The sequence below is a fragment of the Nicotiana tabacum genome, chromosome 23 (genome assembly GCF_000715075.1).
Source record: "Nicotiana tabacum cultivar K326 chromosome 23, ASM71507v2, whole genome shotgun sequence".
In the NCBI taxonomy this organism is placed as follows: domain Eukaryota; kingdom Viridiplantae; phylum Streptophyta; class Magnoliopsida; order Solanales; family Solanaceae; genus Nicotiana; species Nicotiana tabacum.
In genome coordinates, this window is record NC_134102.1 from 19,117,913 (window position 1) to 19,136,666 (window position 18,754).

The following is an 18,754-nucleotide window of genomic DNA, read 5'->3' on the forward strand; positions in this document are numbered from 1 at the left end:
CAAGTAATTAGTACCCTAGTAATTAGACTAATTTTAATTACTCGGTGACTTTCCAAACAGACCCTTAGTGGAGAGAGTAATTTTCAGCTACTTGTCTAATGAAGAAATATCTTTGAGCTACTTGACGGGTATTTTTATTCAAATAAAATAGAGAAAAATGTTGTTCCATTTTGAATGGTTCAGGGGCAAAACTGACCATTTTTCCTATCTATACTATATTAAAAGCACGAATGCCCTTAGCAAAATGTCGTTAGCCTTTTTTACCCTTTTAAAAGAGATTTCATACTAGATAAAATAGTAATTTCATCATTTTTCTAATATTTAGGAATAGTCATTTATTATTTTCCAAATATTTAACACTTTAAAATACAAAAATTTAGATTAGTAAATCTTTCCTTATTTAAATTATGTATGAACTTCTAATAATTAGAAAATTTACAATCGAGTTATTATTTACTTCACAATTAATTTGCTTTGTTATTTGTTTAGGCTTAGTTTCTTCCGTCTACACAAATGATTCTATAAAACAAAGATTTAAAAGTAAAATGTGAGAGAGATTTTATTTGTACCCTTTGGAAATATAACTCTTAGCAGATAAAATTATTATTACAGTTAAATATTTAAAATAGGGGAGGAGTTTATATTAAGATTTGAATAACAAAATATAAATTATTTTCTTTAGTAACAAATTATTAAGTTTTTGAAACAACTTATTTGACAAAAAAACTTACTTAATTCTTTTCTAAATTCATCATATAAAAAGGATTATTTTTTAAGTTGAAAAAATTCTTAATATAGTATTAAGACTCAAATTGATAAAAGTGCTAACTTGACGTAACAATGATGAAACAGTAGAGACAAAATATATCCTAAATGAGTTATTATTAATTATTTTTTATTTTTACATTCATCCTAACAAATAACAACTTGTAAAATATTAACTCAACATTAGTCATTTTTAGGCTTCACATTTTTATTTTATTATTTTTCTTCTATGAGCTATAGGACCACCTCTTATTCACAAATCTTTAAAAGATCAAAAGATTCAATTTTCAATTTAGATTTACGGAAAAAGGCTCAAATATGCTATCAAACTTTAAGAAATGGTATATTTATGCATGTAACGACCTGGCCAGTCGTTTCGAGAGTTATAGCCCAGTTTTCCCCATTTCTGCTTCTTTTGTGCTTTATAATTGTATTATGTCTTACCGGGTTTGTTGGTTCAGGTCCGGAGTGATCTTGGAGTGAATTGAGACACTTAGTCTCTTAATTGGAAGCTTAAGTTGGAAAAGTCGATCGGATATCGACTTGTGGGAAAACGACCTCAGATTTAAAATTTTATGGTTCTGTTAGCTCCGTTAGGTGATTTTGGACTTAGGAACGCGTCTCGAATGTGATTTGGAGGTCCGTAGTAGAATTAGGCTTGAATTGGCGAAAGTATCACGACCTAATTTTCCCTCCGTTTGGTATCGTGATGGCACCTAGTCTTAGGGACTAGGTAAACCTAACATTAATTGAAACAACACTATTTAAATAACATCTAACAAGTTAAATAGAAATCTTTTATAATTTTCAAAATCGGTAGAACAAGTCATAAGCTCTACAGAGTGTTTGCTAGAAAACTTCAAAATACAACTGTCCATAAATAAGAATAAACAGTGCAAAACGAAAACTTGCAGGTGACTCTGAAGCCTGCGAACGCAGTGGCAGGTTTACCTTGAGTCTCCACAGTAACAATCCACACAGCTAGCTAATGAACAAATACCTGAATCTGCACAAAAAAATGTACAGAAGAGTAGCATGAGCACACCACAGCGGTGCCCAGTAAGTATCAAGACTAATCTCGGTGGAGTAGTGACGAGGAACAGTCAAGACATCCACTGGTTTAATAAACTAAACGAGTACAGTATATGAACAATAGGAGTATGATGTCTACATAAGGACTATGCATGTCACGACCCAAATTATCCCTCCGAAAGAGGTCGTGATGGCACCTAGTCTTTACGACTAGGTAAGCCTAATATTGCGAAAAATATAAAGAAAACACAATATTTTATAGGTAAACATCATATTATAAATAGCCAAGAGTAGCACCACTCGGCATATACAAAATAGTTTCCCAAAACCCGGAATATCACTAAGTTGCAAGCTGCTATAATCTCTGTAGCTCTATACAAAAGTCTGAAAATAATAAGGAAAGTCTATAGACGAGGGAGTAGAAGGGGACTCCGAAGATCTGCGGACGCAAGCAGAAATACCTTGTGAAGTCTCCTAGAATCAGCAGTATGCACTAACCCCAAGGCTGATAGCTCGTACCTGGATCTGCACACGAAAAACATATGCAGGAAAGGGCATGAGTACATCACAATGGTACCCAGTAAGTGCCAAGCCTAACCTCAGTCGAGTAGTGACGAGGTCAGGTCAAGTCCCTACCGTTGTAAATATAATAAATTAAACAGTAAAAGATATAAGTAGAATTTACGGTAACACAGTTAAAGAAATTCTCGAAAATTTAACAGTTAAGGGAGCCCTCGGCTCAAAACAAGGTAAACATAGTGGGAAATCTCTCGGGATACCGTCCCGTAGTTTCAAATGAATATGCAGTACAGGGGGATCTCCTGGAATACGTCTGTAGTCCCAAAGTAAATATGCAGTACATGGGGATCTCCCGGAATACGTCTGTAGTCCCAAAGTAAATATGCAGTACAGGGGAATCTCCTGGAATACGTCTGTAGTCCCAATTTAAATATGCAACGCAAGATGAAATGACGGGTATGACATCGAGTTATACAGTTTATACTGGACACAGATAAGGCGAATAAGGACTTAACTAAACATGACGCACAAAATGTCAATTAGGCAGTTAAAACACGTAAGCATGCTTTTCTAGTCTAAACTACACAGTTAAATATATTAGTACAATTAATAATAGAAGCAATTTATGTCAATTTATGATTGCAATAATAGCCCATGTACGTACACGGCGCCCACACACCAAATAATATCAAGATATCCTAAGGGGCAAGTCTCCAACACAAGGTTAGTCAAGCCACTTACCTCGAACCGCTCAAATCAACTTGATATCATGTTCTTGCCACGAGTATCCGACTCCAAATGGCCTGAATCTATTCAAAACAGTACAATACCATCAATACGCGCTAATGGAATGAATCCCACAAGAAAAACTATAAAATTAGGCCAAAACCCGAAATTGGCTCAAACCCGACCCTCGGGGCCCACGTCTCGAAACCCGACAAAATTCACGAAACTAGAAATCTCATTCACTCACGAGTCTAACCATATCAAATTTACTAAAATCCGACACCAAATGGTCCTCCAATCCACAATTCAAACTTCCAAATCCCTAGTTTCCAACTTCCAATTTCCACCTTAAATACATATTAACTAGGTGGGAAAATAATGGCAAGGCAAGATTATTGACCAAAAATAAGCACAAGGAACTTACCTCAAGAAATTCCTCAAAAATGCTCTCATAAATCGCCCCAACCCGAGTTTGCAAAGCCAAATATGATAAAAATCGCAAAGCCCTTCGATTTTAATCACTGCCCAGGTATTTTCGCACCTGCGGAACCTGGGCTCGCACCTGCGGGTGCACTTGTGTGGAAAACGTGCGCATCTGCACAACTCACTTACCCCATCTGCCTTCGCACCTGTGACGAAAGGGCCGCACCTGCGAACATCCCTTCTGCTTCTGCGCATTTGCGGGCATCGCATATGCGGAACTTCCTCGCACCTGCGACCCCAGGGAAACTCTCGACTTCTCGCATCTGCGCCTGCAAGTCTCGCTTCTGTGAGGCCGCACCTGCGGACTCCCCACCGCAGGTGCGAAAACACTAGAACCAGCAAAAATCAGAAATTCCTCTAAGTCCAAGCTTTCACCCGTTAAGCATACGAAACACACCCGAGGCCCCCGGGACCTAAACCAATCCTAAAACACCATGCGAACTTAGTCGAGCTCTCAAATCCCATCAAACAATGCTAAAATCACAAATCACCCTCCAATTCAAACTTAAAGAACTTGAAACTTCAAAATTCTACAACCGATATCGAAACCTATCAAATCACGTCCGATTAACCTCAAATTTTGCGCACAAGTCATAATTAACAGTACAGACCTACTCCAACTTTCGGAATCGAAAAACGATCCCGATATCAAAAATTCCACTACCGGCCCAAAACTCAGAAAATTCGACTTTCGCCATTTCAAGCCTAAATGAGCTACGAACCTCCAAAACATAATCCGGACATGCTCCTAAACCCAAAATCACGTAACGGAGCTAACGGAACTGATGGAATTCCATTCCAGAGTCATCTTTACACAATTCCGACTACGGTCCAAATCCTAAGGCTTAAGCTCTCATTTAGGGACTAAGTGTCCAAAAATACTCCGAAACTCAAAACCAATCATCCCGGCAAGTCACAATAGCATAAAAAGATTTAGGGAAAGCAGTTAATAGGGGATCGGGGCTATTACTCTCAAAACGACTGGCCGGGTCGTTACAATGCAATATGGCTCACAATACAGTAATGGCATTAAGGAAAGAAACAACAAGTATCATGGAATATCATGAAAATGACACAGACAAAGTGAATGGAATACAACCTAAATCTGGAATCATAAATTGAGCAAGGACAAGTAATAACTCAGCAACTACAACCGCTTTTACATCAGGTTTTTGCCAACAACTCCACGAGGTACCGAACCTCGGACAATTCACAACTCATGGGTCTCAATACCTGAACCCTAACACTTGGCATCCTGTGCCCTCATAACACCTCATAACTGCATTGACGACTCACATGCCAATAGAGCCATTCTCACATAGAAGGCAAGTAAACAAGGGTGAGCATCTATGCTTATATATATATATATATATATATATATATATATATATATATATATATATATATATATATATATATATATATATATATATATATATATATATACATATCCCGCCTTGTCACGTTGCATGTGCAAACATCAATGGTAATAATAGCACGGTAGAGACCTCGTGCAATCCCATAATAACAATCGGACGACAGAAACCTCGTGCATCACCACAACAAGTACCATAGCAACAATGACAATAATACAAAGTACGACAAGTAAATCAACTCAAGAACTTTAATTCACAAAGAAACGGTAGAACCAATTCACAAGGAATAACCACAGTAAAGGATGCTAGGCATAAAGAGAACAGCTCAACAAAGGGAAAACTAATGTGTAGCAAGGATCCCACAATATACACTTCAACAACAGGGAAGCTAACACGAATCAAATAATTCCAAATAAGACAAGTCGACTAAGATATAGGATATCTAAACTTCTTTTAAGGTTGAGGAAATTACGAAAGATATTTAACAATTCAATTAAGGATAAGCAGCAGAAAAATAATCATAACCTCAATTAAGACTGAACAATTCTAGGATAAAATAATATTAATTCCAAATAAAGATAAGCAGTTATGAAAAGATAGCATGGCTATAAAAGAGATAACAGTTTCAATTAAGCCACATATGAATCAAGTAACAATAATAGTGGATCATGAAGCAATTGATTCTAATTAAGCAGGTAGATGTGAATCTAGTAATTAAGATATATAATCATAACAAGAACAACTGCATATTCAACAATACAAGGACCTAAGAACTCTAAAAGGCCAACTTTCCAATAATATGTCCGTGCACGCACTCGCCACCTCGTGTACATGGACTACAATCAACATAGAAGACTCAAATCCTAAGGGGAAGTCCCCCACACAAGGTTAGGCAAGATACTTACCTCGAACCAAGGTCAATCAATACGTAAGAATACCCTTTCCTCGACTATCAGACTCTGAATGGCCCAAATCTAGCCAAACGTAAATTGCATATCATGAATACAACCATAATAGACTCAATTAATTAGTGAAATCAATATTTTTAACAAAAATTCCGAAATCCGCCCTAAAAAGTTGACCCGTGCCCACCTCTCGGAATCGGGTAAAAGTCACAAAATGCGAACACCCATTCACTCACGAGTCTAACCATACTAAAATTATCAAATTTCGATACCATTTCGTCCCTCAAATCGTGATTTTTCAGTTTGAAAATTTCTTCAAAAACCACCATTTTCCTCAACTCAAACACAAATTAAATGATAAAAATAAAGATAGAATCATGAAAATAAATAAATTCTAGTTAAAGAACAATTACCCAATCGATTTGCTTGAAAACCCCATAAGGAAGCTCCCAAAACCGAAGTCTAAAACTCAAAATATGAAGAAAATGGCCAAACCCTCGACTTAAATGATTCTGCCAGGATTTCCGCATCTGCGGACTAGGAGGCGCACCTGCGCACTCGCATTTATGAGAAAGAGTCCGCATTTGCGAACTCAGCTGGCCAGGCGTGGAACCGCATCTGTGGATTTTCAGCGGCACCAGCGGCACCGCAGAAGCGAAAGGGGGGAACGCAGAAGCGAGCTTCATCGCAGATACGATCGAGGAACCGCAGAAGCAGCCTTCGCACCTGCGTACAAGCTTCCGCAGAAGCGATCAAGCTCCCAGGCCTCAAGGATCGCAGAAGCGACCGGGCTCACGCAGAAGCGGAGCCGCACCTGCGCTCCAAGCGTCGCAGGTGCAAAAACACGAGGACCAGACCTGTTCAAAACCATGAAAAACATCTGAAACTCGTCTGAAACACACCCGAGGCCCCGGGACCTCGTCAAAGCATACCAACAAGTTCCATACCCTAATACGGACTCGCTCGAGGTCTCAAATCACATCAAACAACGTCGAAACTACAAATCGCACCATGAATCGAACTTATAAATTTTCAAATCTTCCAACTTCTAAAACCCGTGCCGAAACCTATCAAATCAACTCGGAATAACGTCAAATTTTGCAGGCAAGTCCCAAATAACATAAAAGATCTCTTCCAAATCTCAGAATTGCATTCCGACCCCGATATCAAAAGGTCCACTTTCGGTCCAAATCTCCAAAAATTCGACTTTCGTCATTTCAAGCCTAAATCAGCTATAGACCTCAGATTCACAATCTGAACACGCTCCTAAGTCCAAAACTACCCAACGGAGCTAACGAAAATGAGGGAACTCCATTCCGGAGTCGTCTTCACATAGTTTCGACTACAATCAAAATCCTAAAACTTAAGCTTCCGTTTTAGGGACCAAGTATCCCAAATCACTCTGAATCATCCGGTAACTGAAATCAGCCACACACGCAAGTCAATACACATAATATAAAGTTGCTTAGGGCCTTATGCCGCCAGACGGGACTCAAATTCTCAAAACGACCGGGTCATTACAGAAAGTTAGAATTTTGGTGATTTTGGCCGGTAATGGAAATTCTGATATCGGGGTCGGATTGGATTTTCGGAAGTTGGAATAGGTTCGTGGTGTTATTTTTGACTTGTGTGTAAAAGTTGAGGTCAATCGGACGTGATTTGGTAGGTTTCGGCGTCGTTGTGGAATTCAAAATTTTAGAAGTTCTTTGGGCTTAAATCCGGGAGTAATTTGGTGTTTTGATGTTGTTTTGAGGGATTCGAAGGTTCGACTAAGTTCGTATCGAGTTATAGGACTTGTTGGTATAATTGGTTGAGGTCCTGGAGGCCTCAAGGTGATTTCGGGTGGTTAACGGCTTGATGAGAGTTAGGAAATTGCAGCTGAAGCTGTTGCTACTGGTGTAACCGCACCTGCGGAGTGGGAACTGTAGGTGCGAGCCAGCAGAAGCGAAGGAGGAGCCACAAATGCGGCTAAGGAGGATTTGGGCAGAGGACACAGGTGCGATGTCATTCCCGCACCTGCGATGGTCGCAGAAGCGAATTTAGGGGCCCAGGTGCGAGTTTGGACCGCAGGTGCAATGTAGTTCCCGCACCCGCAAAGAGCGCAGATGCGGTCACTTGATCGCAGGAGCGGAGGCAGTGTTTTAGTTATTTTCCACAGAAGCGGGGCTTTGCCCGCAGATGCAAAAATGGAGCAGCAGGTGCGAGAAGTCTGGGCAGAACCTATAAATAGAAGACTTTGAGATTTTTCACCATTTTCATCATTGTTTAGCTCGGATTTTGGAGATTTTGAGAGAGATTTCAGAGTAATCACTGAGGTAAGTTCCTTATGCCTATTTATCTTCAATAATGGTGTTTCCCAACTGATTTTTACACCTAGTTGGTGAGTGTTTGAGGTGAGATTTGGGAGATTAGGGCTTGGGAATTGGAAAGTGAATTTTGGGGTTTTGGAGGGGAAATTGAGGTTAGATTTTGATAAATTTGGTATGGTTAGGCTCGTTAGTGAATGGGCTTTCGGGTTTTGTGACTTTTTTCGGGTTTTGAGACGCGGGCCTGGGGGCGGGTTGAGTTGATTTCGGATTTTGGACTATAGTTTAGTAGTTTTCTTGCCGAATTGATCCTTTTAGCCAATATTGATGTCACGACCCAAAATCCCACCATAGGAGTCGTGATGGCACCTAGTCTCTAAGACTAGGTAAGCTGATTTCAAATACATTTTGAAGCCATTTTTTAAAAAAAATAGAAACTAACAGCGGAACAATTAAAAATATACAACCTCCCAAGACTGGTAGTACTGAATCACGAACTCTAGCTGAATACATGGAATGATCACAAGGACCAAATATACAATACTGTTTGATTAAAAATTAACAGTACAATGAATTGAACAGACTCCAAGGGACTGCGACGACCAAGCAGCTCTACCTTGAATCTTTGCGATCACACTCTAACTCTGTCCGGGTTCGATACCTCCAATACCTGGCTCTGCACAAAAATGTGCAGAAGTGTAGAATAAGCACACCACAGCAGTACCCAGTAAGTATCAAGACTAGCCTCAGTGAAGTAGAGACGAGGTACAGTCAAGACACCCACTAGTATAATAGCATGTGCAATATAATATACAAGATAGTAGGAAACAAATAATAATAAGGACATCATAACACAACCAGTGATATGCACAGCAAGACATCAAAACACCATTTAATATCGCTAAATAAATGTCCTTCACATATAATTCTACCAAATAACTATCCTTCAAATATAATTTTCCTCAAATAAATATCTTTCAAATATATTCTTTCATATAATACTTTCTAAATAAAAATCTTTCCAAATAAATATTTTGAATATAATTCTTCAATTAAAAAGTCACCATGTGACATCTCATTTCATAATCATAAAAAAATACGGGTCTCAACCCATTTCCATATTTTTCGTAAACACGGGTCTCAGCCTATTTTTTCATATTTCCACGGCACCCCGTGCCCATAATTAAATCATCATATTTTTCCGACACCTCGTGCCCTCATTTCATATCACAACTTCACGGACAATTCACGTGCCAAATATCATTATCAATGCATATAAGATCCACACGATCAATTTATTTCTGATAAAGTAAGTTTAAAATTTTTAAATCAAGTAAGAAAATCAACAAAGAAATGGATTTATTTTAGAAATTATTTGGGTGAAGAAAATAACATTTCAATTAAAATGAAGCACCTGATAGTTGCTGATTTGGATGTAAAACTTATAAGAACTAAAGCACACGCCAATTTCTTTTATTCAAAACAACTTAACCTTGAAAACTAATAAAAACTAGAACCACAAATCCTCATAGTCTCGTACAAGAGCCAAAGCCAACACATTACAACAAGGGATACAAACACATAATAGAATCAAATATTACATCACAGAAGAACACAACAATTTACCTATCATTGAAATACAAGAATAACCGAAGACAAGTGCAACCACAGAGAATGTCAACAAAGGCACTCCCGAAATACCGTCTCGTAGTCCCAAAAGTAAATATGCAACAACAACAACAATGCCCCTAGGACTCATTTCATATCACAATTCAGTCCCCGACATAGCCCATCTTGTCTCACCACGTGTGCAATAGTAAAGTGAATGCCTGCCTTGTCTCGCCACACGCGCAAAATAATGTTCCCACCTTGTCTCGCCACATGCGCAACCCATATATATATATATATATATATATATATATATATATATATATAGCCCGCTTTGTCACGCCGCATGTGCATAAATCAATAATAATAATAATAATAATAATAATAATAATAATAATAATAATAATAATAATAATAATAATAATAATAATAATAATAATAGCATGGTAGAAACCTCGTGCAAAGACCCGAACAAAACTTCCCAATAATATACCGTGACAATATCACATCTCATAAATTGCACCTCAAGTGCTCAAATATTACAACATATCACAGATTTGCACGTCAAGTGCTCAATTATTACAATTTATCACAGATTGCACATCAAGTGCTCAATTATTATAATTTATCATAGATTGCTCATCAAGTGATCAATTATTATAAATTATCCCAGATTGCACATCAAGTTCTCAAATAGCACAACTTGCCACAAAAAAAATCAACAATACCTTATTTTTCACAATAGGGAGCCCATGGCTTGACCATAATGTGCACAAAAAATCTTAACAAATTATCCGAAAGTGAACAACTCAATAAAATAACATTTCACATAAAAATCAAGGTGGCAATCACACCAAATCATCATGTAAAAATAATTTCAACAAACAAGGATCTAGGCATGACAAATAGAGGATTTAATAAGTGCCAATAATTTCCAATTTAATACATAAGGGCGTCTAAGGATTTTTAATCAATGAAATTTGCACATATAAACCAAGTACGTACTCGTCACCTCACGTACATGGTTTTCAATTACACAATTTGCACATAAGACTCAATGCCTAAGGGATAATTCCCCTACTCGAGGTTAAGCAAGATACTTACCTTTTTTAAGTTAGGCCGATATTCCAAAATAGCCTTCTTGTTTGAATTGACCTCTCGATAGCTCAAATCTATCCAAATTAATTGCATAACTTCATTAAAATTCCTCGGAAACAAATTCCGGATAATAATACGTCAACTTAAAAATTTATTCCAAAAAGTCAACAAAAGTCAACGCAAGACTCGCCTCTTGGAACCCGGCATAATTTGCATGAAATCCGAACACCCATTCCGATACGAGTTCAACCATACCAATTTTATCAAATTCCAATAACAAATCGACCTCCAAATCTTAAATTTAAACCAAGAGGGTTTTCTAAAATTTTCAACCCAATTCGCTAATTTAGTGATAAAAACAACAATAAATACATGTAATTTAACCAAAATCAAGTTAGAAATTTTTACCCCCAATGTTTTCCTTGAAAACCTCTCGAAAAATTGCCTCACCCGAGCTTCCTTGGTCCAAAATGGAAGAATAACATGAATTTGAACTTTATTCTGCTGCCCAGGGGTTTGTTCTTCGCATTCGCGAGACTCCCATCGCGTTCGCGATGAACAAATTCTTCAAAAGTCATTTTCAAATTCTTCTCAGATAGCCTCAAGTATAATGGTCATAACTTTTTGTACAAAACTCCAAATGATGAATGGTTTGACTTTTTGAAACCTAGCTCCAAGGGCTATAACTTTCATTTGTTTCTCATCTCCCAATTCCTTATAGATTACGATATATAAGCTTTTAAAGTCAGCCCTGCGCAACAGAGATTTCCAAACTCTTTCCGGGCAGCCTATAGTGTATCCACTATAACTTTTTTGTACACAACTCCAAATGAAAAATGGTTTACCTTTATGAAAACTAGACATAAAGGGCTACAACTTTTATATTTGGATTATCTCCAAATTTCTTATAGATTGCGAGATATGAGCCTCTAAAGTCAGACGACGAACAACAAAAGTTCCTTCTTCGCGAATGCGAGAACCTCTTTGCGAACGCGAAGAACAAAGTCACAACAGAAAAATCCTTCTTTGCGAATGCGAGAGGCTCCTCGCAAATGCGAAGAACAATACCAGAACCAGCAACCAGCAGTATCAAACACCCAAACTTGGTCCAGAACCACCCCGAATCAAACCCGAGGCCCCCGGGACCCCCGTCCAATCGTACCAGTCAGTCCCAATACATAACACGAACCTGCTCGAGGCCTCAAATATCATCAAACAACATCAAAGCCACGAATCATACCCCAATTCAAGCTTAATGAACTTTGAAATTTCAAATTCTATATCTTGTGCCGAAACACATCAAATCAATCTGAAATGACTTCAAATTTTGCACATAAGTCATAATTGACATAGTGAAGCTATTCCAATTTCCAAAATCGGATTCCAGTCCTGATATCAAAAAGTCAACCCCCCCTCCCCCAGTCAAACTTCCCAAAACTTCATCTTTTGCCATTTCAAGCCAAATTCCTCTACAGACCCCCAAATAATTTTCTGGACACGCTCCTAAGTTCATAATCACCATACATAGCTATTGACATCATCAAAATTCCATTCCGGAGTTGTCTTCACACAGTTCCAACTACGGTAAATATCCTAAGACTTAAGCTTCCGTTTTGGGGACCAAGTGTCCCAAATCACTCCAAATCATCCTGTAACTGAATTCAACCACGCACGCAAGTCAATACACATAATAAGAAGTTAGACAGGGCCTTATGCCGCCATATAGGGCTTAAATTCTTAAAATGACAAGTCGGGTCATTACAATTGATTATCTCGTACTGTTTGTGGCTAGATTCGGGGTATTTGAAGGCCGATTCGAGAGGCAAAGGCATTTCGGAGTAGGATTTCTGCACGGTTGAGGTAAGTAACAGCCTTAAATATGGTTTTGAGGGTATGAAACCCCGAGAATTGGTATGATGTGAATATTTGGAGGTGACTCACATGCTAGGTGACGGGCGTGTGAGCGTACATCGTGAGGGAGTTTGACTTGGTCTGTCCCGTGAGACTGTAAAGTCGAATAGCCATTGTTATTACTTGTTTTTCCTTGTCTTTGAGCAATTGACTGCCTTTCATGTTAGAAACCAAGCTTAGGCCATATGATATCACTGTTGGGACCCGCAGCGGCCGTATACTTGTTAAATTGACTGCTAATTATTGTCTTGTACTCAATCACAGTCTTACTTGTGTGTTATATCTCCGTTGCCTCCCATTTCTTGTTGATACTTGTTGTATTCTCTATTTGGGCTAATTATTATGATATTTTGTGAGCCCGAGGGGCTGGAGAGGTTAGTGACTGAGATAGTGCCGAGCTGCGAGCTGTGAGGTATATGGATCGGGTTACACGCCGCAACAAGCCTTCGGACTATATATATTTATATATTTGGATCGGGTTACATGCCACAACAATATTGGATCGGGTTGCATGCCGCAATAATATTTGATTGGGTTGCATGCCGCAACAATATTGGATCGGGCTGCGCGCCGCAACAGTATTGGATTGGGCTGTACGCCGCAACAATTTAGCGCTTGGGCTGAAGGAGCCCCTCTGGAGTCTATACATCCCCAGTGAGCGCAGGTACCTATTGAGAGTGTGTATTGAGGGCTGAGAGCCGAGAGTATGAGCTATTGAGATGAGTTGAGTGACTGCTGCCTTGAGAGGTTTTACTTGCTTTTATTTATTGTTGCACTTAGTTGTTATCTGTTGTTGTTGTGAAATTTTTTGAATATTCATATCAATTTTAGTTGAGCTCGAACTGATTTGACTTATACCACCGGATATGAAAGCATATTCACTCTTTACTGAAAACTTTTGAAATGATCTGTATTTTTACAGCTTGTCACTGCTTCTTAGTTCCTTATTTAATTCTGTTACTTGCTGAGTTAGTTGTACTCATGCTACACCCTGCACTTTATGTGCAGATCTAGGTGTGTACGGTTTTGGCGGTCGCTGAGTTCGTGCATGAACTGATTATCGGAGACTTACGAGGTAGTTTTCGGCGTCTGCAGTCCTTGTTTATCCTTTCTTATTATCTTTTCTCTCTTGTATTAGCATTTGGCACAGACTATAGTAGACTCTATTTCTAGATTGGTTGTTAGATGCTCATGACTTAGTGACACCCCGATGTCGGGCTATCATTCCGCACTTGTGTTTTGGGATTTTACCCCGTTATTATGTAAAACTTTAGTTAGTTTAATTGTTTTAGCTCACTTATGTTATATATTGAAATCATATTGAGAATATTGGCTTGCCTAGTTCCACAATAGGCGCTATCACGACTGGTTAGGTATTTGGGTCATGACAAGTTGGTATCAAAGCCTAAGTTACATAGGTCTCATGAGTCATGAGCAGTTTTAGTAGAGTCTTGAGGATCAGTATGGAGACGTCTGTACTTATCTTCGTGAGGCTTCAGAAACCTTAGGAAACTCCACATTCTTGAATTCTTGTCGTGCGAATCTGTTGATTCTAGTAACTAAACAATTGTTGTTTCTTTCTCTCACAGATAGTTAGGACTCATACTACTATGCAGGATGGACAGCCACCAGTACCACCAGCCAGGGCCACGAGAGGTCGAGGTCGTGGTAGAGGCTGCGGTAGGGGCAGAGGTGCAGCCCACGCAATAGCTGGGGCAGTACCTGCATATCCACCAGTTACCCCAGATCAGGACCAGATTCCAGTTGTTGATGCACCAGCTCAGGCACCACCCGTGCCCATCGTGATTCCTGGCCTTCAGGAGGCCTTAGCTCAGATTTTGACCGTGTGTACCGGCCTTGTTTAGGTGGTCTCTGTTTCGATGGCAGCAGGCACTTCTCAGGCCGGGGGAGGCACTCAGACTCCTGCCGCCAGCACACTTGAGCAGGTAGTACAGGGACTTCAGACACCAGGGGCACCACCTGCCTAGTCGGTTGCAGCTGCTCAGGATAATGTGGTTCCTGCTATGCCTGAGGATGAGCAGCGAAGATTGGAGAGGTTTGGGAGACTCCAACCTCTATCTTTCAGTGGTGTAGAGGGAGAGGATGCACAAGGTTTATTAGACATGTGTTAGAGGATACTCTGTACAGCAGGTATTCTGGAGACCAGTGGGGTCTCGTTCACTACCTTTCAGTTCTTTAGGGCTGCATTCAGTTGGTGGGAGGCTTACGAGAGGCGTAGGACGGTCGGCGCAGCGCCCCTTACCTGGCAGTAGTTCTCCGTTATCTTTCTGGAGAAGTTCGTGCCTCAGCCCTGCAGAGAGGAGTTGTGTAGATAGTTGAGCAGCTTCGTCAGGGTGATATGTCTGTGAAGCAGTATGAGATGTGATTCTCGGAGTTGTCCCGTCATGCTATCTGGTTGGTTCCCACAGACAGGGAGAGGATTAAGAGGTTTATAGATGGACTCACTTTTTAGCTGTGATTGCTTATGACCAGAGAAAGAGTGTCTGGTGCTACTTTTGATGAGGTTGTCGACATTGCTCGTCAGATTGAGATGTTCGCAGTCAGAAGATTGAGAGAGAGTCTTCGTGGATAGGGCGGATTTAGCAGTGCTCTTTCTAGGGGTTAGTTCCAGCACGATAGAGGTCGTCCTTTCAGACATGCTCATGCGGCTCGTCCAGTTCACCGTGGTGCCTCATCTGGCCATGGTTCTCACAGTTATCAACAGGACCGTTCATCTCTCAGTGCCCTCCCAGCGCAGAGTTCGTCTATGCCAGGTCTTTATGCCAGTTATCCCGGTGCTCGGGGCTCCCTTCAGTCCCCTGCACCACCACCAGGGAGTTGCTATGAGTGTGGGGAGTTTGGGCACATGAGGAGAGGGTGTCCCCGTATAGTGGGAGGTCTTTCTCCGCAGAGGAGCTAGTCTATGTCATCAGCACCAGCCCCTCCACCACCTGCTTAGCTAGCCCGGGGTGGAGCCCAGTCAGCTAAGGGTCGCCCGAGAGGGGAAGGCATATCAGGGGGTGGCCAGGCCTATTTTTATGCCCCCCCTGCCAGACCAGATGCCATTGCTTCATATGTTGTGACTACAGGTATTGTCCCAGTTTGCCACAGAGATGCCTATGTATTATTTGACCCTAGTTCAACTTATTCATATGTTTTCTCGTATTTCGCTCATTTTCTGGATATGCCACGTGAGTCGTTAGTTTCATCTGTTCATGTATCTACTACTGTGGGTGATACTATTATTGTGGACCGCGTATATCGGTCATGTGTGGTGACTATTGGTGGTTTGGAGACCAGAGTGGATCTTATGTTGCTCAGTATAATCGATTTTGATGTGATATTAGGTATGGATTGGTTATCTCCATGTCATGCTATTCTAGATTGTCATGCTAAGATTGTGACATTGGAGATGCCGGGGTTGCCGAGGGTTGAGTGGAGTGATTCTATAGACTATGTTCCTAGTAGAGTGATTTCATACTTGAAGGCTCGGTGGATGGTTGAGAATGGTTGTCTATCCTATTTGGCTTTTGTGAGGGATGTTAGTGCAGAGACTCCTGCCATTGATTATGTTCCGCTGGTGCGTGATTTTCCAGATGTGTTTCCTACAGACCTGCCGGGCATCCCTCTTGATAGGGATATTGACTTCGGTATTTATTTGGTGCCAGGCATTCAACCCATTTCTATTCCACCGTATCGTATGGCACCGAAGGAGTTGAAGAAACAACTTCAGGAACTCCTTGATAAGGGGTTTATTCGGCCTAACGTGTTACCTTGGGGTGCACTGGTTCTATTTGTAAAAAAGAAGGATGGTTCTATGAGGATGTGCATTGACTACAGGCAGTTGAACAAGGTCATAGTCAAGAACAAGTATCCTTTGCCACGTATTGATGATCTATTTGACCAGCTTCAGGGGGCGAGGGTGTTCTCTAAGATTAATTTGAGGTCAGGGTATCACCAGCTGAATATTCGGGATTTGGATATTCTTAAGACAGCTTTCAAGACCCGATATGGCCATTTTGAGTTCCTTGTGATGTCTTTTGGGCTGACTAACGCTCCATCAGCGTTCATGCATTTTATGAACACTATATTTCAGCCTTATTTGGACTCATTCATTATTGTATTCGTTGATGATATCCTGGTGTACTCTCGTAGTCAGGAGGAGCACGCGGAGCATTTGAGGGTTGTGTTGCAGAGATTGAGGGAGGAGAAGCTTTATGCAAAGTTCTCCAAGTGTGAGTTTTGGCTCGGTTCAGTGGCATTCTTGGGACACGTGGTGTCCAGTGAGGGTATTCAGGTTGATCCAAAGAAGATAGAGGCGGTTCAGAGTTGGCCCAGACCATCCTCAGCCACGGAGATTAGGAGCTTTCTTGGTTTGGCGGGCTATTACCGTCATTTTGAAGAGGGTTTTTCATCTATTGCATCGCCCTTAACCAAATTGACCCAAAAGGGTGCTCCATTCAGGTGGTCGGATGAGTGCGGGGAGAGCTTTCAGAAGCTCAAGACTGCTTTGACCACGACCCTAGTTCTAGTTCTGCCATCAGCTTCTGGTTCTTACACCGTGTATTGTGATGCCTCGCGGATAGGTATTGGATGTGTTCTGATGCAGGAGGGTAGAGTGATTGCTTATGCTTCGCGCCAGTTGAAGACCCATGAGAAGAACTATCATGTCCATGAATCTTGAGTTAGCAGCTATTGTTCACGCCTTGAAGATTTGGCGGCACTATCTGTACGGGGTTCATTGTGAGATCTACACTGATCATCGGAGTTTGCAGCATCTGTTCAAGCAGAAGGATCCGTCCCATGTTTTGGATTTCAGCACGGTTCAGTTGGATGGTGATATGACTTATGATGTGGAGCCGGTGGCCGTTTTGGAGCGGCAGGTTCGGAAGTTGAGGTCAAAGGATATAGCTTCAGTGAAGGTGTAGTGGAAAGGTCAGCCTGTGGAGGAGGCCACTTGGGAGATAGAGCGGGAGATGCGGAGCAGATATCCATACCTATTCGAGACTCCAGGTATGTTTATAGACCCGTTCGAAGATGAACGTTTATTTAAGAGGGGGAGGATGTAATGACCCGGCCGGTCATTTTGAGAGTTATAGCCCCGTTTTCTCCATTTCTGCTTCTTTTGTGATTTCAGTTGTATTATGTCTTACCGGGTTGGTTGGTTCGGGTCCGGAGTGGTTTTGGAGTGAATTGAGACACTTAGTCTCTTAATTGGAAGCTTAAGTTGGAAAAGTCGATCGGATGTCGACTTATAGGAAAACGACCTCGGATTTGAACTTTTATGGTTTCATTAGCTCCGTTAGGTGATTTTGGACTTAGGAGCGCGTTCAAAATATGATTTGGAGGTTCGTAGTAGAATTAGGCTTGAATTCGCAAAAGTTGGAATTTTAGCTGGTAGTGGAAATTCTGATATCGGGGTTGGATTGGATTTTCGGAAGTTGGAATAGGTTCGTGGTGTCATTTTTGACTTGTGTGTAAAATTTGAGGTCAACCGGACGTGGTTTGGTAGGTTTCGGCGTCATTGTGGAATTCGAAAGTTTAGAAGTTCTTTAGACTTGAATTCGGGTGTAATTTGGTGTTTTGATGTTGTTTTGAGGGATTCGAAGGTTCAACTAAGTTCATATCGGGTTATAGGACTTGTCGGTATAATTAGTTGAGGTCTCGGAGGCCTCGGGGTGATTTCAGGTGGTTAATGACTTGATGAGAGTTGAGGAATTGCAGTTGAAGCTGCTGCTACTAGTGTAACCGCACCTACGGAGTAGGAACCGCAGGTGCGAGCCGCAGATGTGGCTAAGGAGGATCTGGGCAGAGGACGCAGGTGCGATGTCATTCACGCACCTACAATGGTCACAGAAGCATATTTACGGGCGCGAGTGCTAGTTTGGATCGCAGGTGCGATGTAGTTCCCGCACCCGCGAAGAGCGCAGATGCGGTCAATTGATCGCAGGAGCGGAGGCAGTGTTTTAGTGATTTTTCTGCAGATGCGGCTCCGCAAATGTGGAAATGGAGCCGCGGGTGCGAG